Here is a 6014-nt window from a genome sequence, read left to right as displayed (position 1 = left end):
GGCCCTGATGGAGCGCTTGGAAGTCCCACATTTTTTTTTAAAAAAAATCCCATTTATATCCCTGCCCTTCTCCGAACTTACTTCTAAACTTACCATTTAAAGCACAAACCAATGTGCTTAGCAATAGCTTTCATTCTATGTATATGCCTGCTTATTAGGGCTTTCGTCCCTCCCCCCCCCAAGCGGCATTATTACAAAGTCAGCTCATTGCCCCCTACCTCAGAAGGATGGAAGGCTGAGTCAACCTTGAGCCTGGTGGGACTCGATCCTGCTTATTGCAGGCAGCCCCCTACCTCGGAAGGATGGAAGGCTGAGTCAACCTTGAGCCTGGTGGGACTCGAACCTGCTTATTGCAGGCAGCCCCCTACCTCGGAAGGACGGAAGGCTGAGTCAACCTTGAGCCTGGTGGGACTCGATCCTGCTTATTGCAGGCAGCCCCCTACCTCGGAAGGATGGAAGGCTGAGTCAACCTTGAGCCTGGTGGGACTCGAACCTGCTTATTGCAGGCAGCCCCCTACCTCGGAAGGACGGAAGGCTGAGTCAACCTTGAGCCTGGTGGGACTCGATCCTGCTTATTGCAGGCAGCCCCCTACCTCGGAAGGATGGAAGGCTGAGTCAACCTTGAGCCTGGTGGGACTCGATCCTGCTTATTGCAGGCAGCCCCCTACCTCGGAAGGACGGAAGGCTGAGTCAACCTTGAGCCTGGTGGGACTCGAACCTGCTTATTGCAGGCAGCCCCCTACCTCGGAAGGACGGAAGGCTGAGTCAACCTTGAGCCTGGTGGGACTTGAACCTGCTTATTGCAGGAAACCCTCTACCTCGGAAGGATGGAAGGCTGAGTCAACCTTGAGCCTGGTGGGACTCGAACCTGCTTATTGCAGGCAGCCTCCTACCTCGGAAGGATGGAAGGCTGAGTCAACCTTGAGCCTGGTGGGACTCGAACTTGCTTATTGAAGGCAGCCCCCTACCTCGGAAGGATGAAAGGCTGAGTCAACCTTGAGCCTGGTGGGACTCGAACCTGCTTATTGCAGGCAGCCCCCTACCTCGAAAGGACGCAAGGCTGAGTCAACCTTGAGCCTGGTGGGACTCGAACCTGGTTATTGCAGGCAGCCCCCTACCTTGGAAGGATGGAAGGCTGAGTCAACCTTGAGCCTGGTGGGACTCGAACTTGCTTATTGCAGGCAGCCCCCTACCTCGGAAGGATGGAAGGCTGAGTCAACCTTGAGCCTGGTGGGACTCGAACCTGCTTATTGCAGGCAGCCCCCTATCTCGGAAGGATGGAAGGCTGAGTCAACCTTGAGCCTGGTGGGACTCGAACCTGCTTATTGCAGGCAGCCCCCTACCTCGGAAGGATGGAAGGCTGAGTCAACCTTGAGCCTGGTGGGACTCGAACCTGCTTATTGCAGGCAGCTGGTGTTACTTAAGGAGGCATTAGCCCACTGCTCCACCAAGGCTCGCTTAAAGTTTTAAGTGTGTGGTGCATAAAAACAGGCCAAAGCTGCTGCTGTCTTAACTTTGTTGACACCCAAGTGTTGAAATTGAACCCGAAGGGCTCCATGCCTTAGGTCAGGGTTTAACTTAACGAATGTGGGTAGTGGTGTGTGTTGTGATTCAGTGAAGGTTTCAAACCGGAAAATTAAGTAATGCAAGTTGCACGTTTTGCATTTGTTTTTTTTTGCAAGTTCGGCGTCCGAATAAATCTAGGTGAGCAACCTTAGAAGTCTTACAAAGGTATCCTTTTCGGACCTTCTGTGTCACTCCCGTTGAAAGAAAGTTCCAAAGGCAGCATTGTGGCCTCCTGCCAGGCTTGGGGTTCATTAAGGCCTAGCTCAGCTTATTTAATGAAGAAAAGGATGAGGGGTGACATGATAGCAATCGTCCAATATCTCAGGGGCTGCCACAAAGAAGAGGGAGTCAACCTAGTCTCCAAAGCACCTGAGGGCAGGACAAAAAGTAATGGATGGAAACCAATCGAGGAGAGAAGCGACCTAGAACTTAGAAGAAATTTCCTGACAGAACAGTTAACCAGTGGAACAACCTGCCTCCAGAAACACTGGAAGTTTTTAAGAAGAGATTGGGCAACCATTTGTCTGAAATGAGCAGGGACTAGAAGACCTCCAACCAGCCTGTGACTATTGGGAGCCATGGAAAAGCCCCGCTTCTTAGGTCCCATGAGATGATACATTTAAGGCAGTCTAACTGGCAGTAGAAGGGACGCGGTGGCTCAGTGGGTTATGACACTCAGCTTGTCGATCAGAAGATTGGCGGTTTGGCAGGTTGAATCCCGAGTGCCGCGTAGCAGAGTGAGCGCCTGTTACTTGTCCCAGCTTCTGCCAACCTAGCAGTTCAAAAGCACATAAAAATGCAAGTAGAAAAATAGGGACCACTATGGTGGGAAGGTAACAGGATTCCGTGCGCCTTTGGCGTCTAGTCATGCCAGCCACATGACCACGGAGATGTCCTCGGACAAGCGCTGGCTCTTCGGATCTGAAATGGAGATGAGCACCGGCCCCTAGATTTGGAAATGACTAGCACGCATGTGCGGGGGAAACTTTACCTTAACTGGCAGTAATGGACAAATACCCTCAGGAAAAAGAAGTCCTGCAAATGTTATATTAAAATGTTACCATCCATGCCACATGCAGAGTTGGATGAAATCTTATGATTGATCTTTTTGGATTTATTGTGAAAGTGTTTCAACAAAAATTACATGCTTTTGAGCTTTGCCACAGAAAACAAAGCTGCTGATACACAGCGCTGTGGAGGGATACAGGGTTAGGAATATACATTTGCAATAATCTAACAATTGGCTTGGATATATTGTTAGGATGTTGGTAAAACTCAAGATGATTTTTATTTTATTTTTTTGCTATTTACTAATGTTACGGTATATTTTTCATGGAAAGCGGTAATTTGTACATAATTTACATTGGAAATAAAGCTTAAAATCTATAAACATTTTTGTTTTAATTTTTATTCATATCCACTTTAGAAAAAAAACCTAGAAATCTAGAATTATTAAATATCCAGCTTGAGGCATCACAGTAAATATTTTGAGCAAATAATGGATATATCCCAGATGCTCCCTGTTGAGATGATATGTTGCTGATCTGGCAAAAACAGTGATTGGAAAACAGGATTAGACATTCCTGATTCTGCAGTCACTATACAGAGTTGGTACTGAATATTTCTAAAAGACTGTATGTAAACTTCTCCATTCTTCTTGTCTCTTGATTTCCCCCAGAGGTATCCATAGTGTGGAGGGTCATAAAAGTGAAGATGACAGGCATAGCTACACAAATGGTTGTGGCTGCCATTTTTTGGGAGGGGGTATTTTGAACCCCAAATTTCATCCACTCCATTCTATTCTGAATGTCTTCAGACAATACAGTGAATGGCTGGTTAGCAATGTTCAGTTAACAGCCTTCTCAGTCAGCAAGGAAGAGGGATGGTACCAAACTGCCTACAATAAATTCTTCACTCTGCCCTGTTGTGGAAAAGATGTTCTGTACTGTTCGAGGACATCAAGTCACATTAGCCTGCAATCAGTTTTTAATACCTGCTTTTTTTTTAATTTGCTTAATATGAAAATGTCCCCAAGTGGTATGAACATGCTTTCATTTTAGATGATTTGGAACTAATAGTTTTGTCACCTCACCCAGGTTGATTTCCATAAAAGGCAGGGGGAAATCTCAGTTATTTTGCAAATGTGTTCACATTTCCACCAGGCTATGAATATTGCTTGTGCAGAAAGATTAAAAGGGTTGACTTTTTTGTAATTACTAAATTGAATCCCAAAGGATTTAAATAAATTCATACAAAAGAAAAAATGTATAATTGCTTTTTCTTCCACAACTTTTTAGCTGAAGGAAGTCTCTCCATCAGAAGGTAAATCATAATTATCCATTTACAAACAATGACCATAATATTGGGTATAAGGATTAAAGTTTGTCACTTTTTCAGCATGTAGATTTAAGAACTGAATCAGGAGCAAATTTATTCAGCTTAATTTTTAATAAAACAAGTGCAATAGTTTTCTTACCAATCATATTATTTACCTTGCTCCTTATAATTTTTGTGTGTCTACCCGCGAAATTGGATTTCTTCTTTCAAATCTGTGGCTAATTCATGGCAACTTCTCCTAGTGAAGACTTCCTGAACCCAGAGTTGACTTTCTTAAAGCACTTTTATATCAGAGATTCAGAATCAAAAGACACTCCACTGAGAGAAAAGCACAGTGTGTAAGGCAGCTGTGACCTCTTCCATTTTCTTCAAATATGCCAGTAAAAGCTTTAAATAAGAGATTATTTAAATTAAAATTATTCCAACAGCACACTTTGTATGTGATTGGAGTAGGTCCATGTTTAAACAAACCAATCTGCTACAGTCCTGCATTTGATCCTGGATCTAGGATGTAGCTTAGCATCTCTCTGTGCACTGGAGTGGCAGCCATCAGATTATTTTGATAGGGGGAGGACTTAAATCCTTTTTAGAGGTATATGTATTAAATGTGAATTATTAAAAACCTTTTCTACCCCTTCATGTGTCAGGAAGAGGAAGCAAGTTGCATGCTCAGACTTTAGTAGCAATCTAGCTTTTCCCCATTCCCTAATCAATATTCAAGAGAGTAATATTTAAGGTATGAATATTTCTACAACGTAGGTCCCCAACCTTTTTGGGCACCAGGGACTGGTTCTGTGGAGAGAGATTTTTCTGCGGACCAGAGGGGGCATGGTATTCTGTGCTGCCTGCATCCCACGGATGGTGCTTTGTTTGTGTGGACCGGTTGCTGGCATGCTGCAGCCTGGTACTGGTCCACAGACCAGGGATTGGGGATCCCTGTTCTACAGTACACTCACCCTTAAAATGTACTGAGCATGTAAACGACAATGCATAGAAAACTATTGGCAAACCTGTAGAAGGCAGGGAAGTTAACACAATTTTTTAAAAATAAGGATGTTTCATTAAGCAAGCCGCAATGGATAATGGCATCTTAATTAACATATCCAGTTGTGGTTTTTGTAATCCAAACATATCCAATTACAGTTTAGGCTAGAGTTCTCTAAGCTGGAATCATGGGCCCACGATTCCCATCATTCCCAAGCAACAAAATTAGGGGAGTTTTAGGTCAACACACCTGAAGGACAAACTGGTGGACTGCTGTTCTAATCAAGATAAAGCTAATGACTGACTCACAAAGCAAGGGGTGCTGATAGTGCTCAAAAGTTATGAAGCACAACACAAACCAGTCTACCAACCAATCAAAATAAAGCAACAAATTCACTGGGAAGTGTTGGTACATTAAATTATCATATGAAACATTTCCATTTCTGCATCTTCTTTCTGACATCTAAAAAGAAGTCCAGCAGGTTTAGATACTGGTCAGTCATGATTTATTGTGGACCAAAAGAACTGTGGTTATGAGTAGCTATGATTAACTCAATCAAATCAAATGTACTGTTCAACTGATTATATAAGAACACCCTCATTACGGGAGTACTTATTTACTTGTTTGTTAGATTTATATCTCATCTTTCCTTCAGGAGCTCAGAGTGACATGTATAGTGCTTTCTTCTCTTTTCTCCACAATAACAATCCAATGAGGAAGGTTGGGCTGGGAGAGGGAGACTGGCCCACTTTCAGTTGGCTAAGTCTCCCCCTGGATGACCTAACCCAGGGGTCTCAAACTCGCCACGTCACGTGACGTGTCGTGACGTATCACGACTTTTTCCCCATTGCCGGAGCCGGGGTGGGCACGGTTTCGGCATGACGCAGCCAGCCCATAGGTTGGCAATTTGACACCCCTGACCTAACCCCTTCACCTGTACACTAGGTTGACTCTTAAGAGGTCCAGGCATCAATAAGAATCATCTATCCAGATGGTCCATAGGGCCAAGTCATAACGCAACACACATACCCCTCTCATAAGCTGAAGGGAAGATGGGCTGTATATACCATGTGGTTATCTAATCTGTAAGGGTCCATGGGTACAAGGTTCTACAAGGTTCAAACCC

Source organism: Vipera ursinii (assembly GCF_947247035.1).
Source record: "Vipera ursinii genome assembly, chromosome: 6".
Lineage (NCBI taxonomy): Eukaryota > Metazoa > Chordata > Lepidosauria > Squamata > Viperidae > Vipera > Vipera ursinii.
This window is presented reverse-complemented; position numbering follows the sequence as displayed.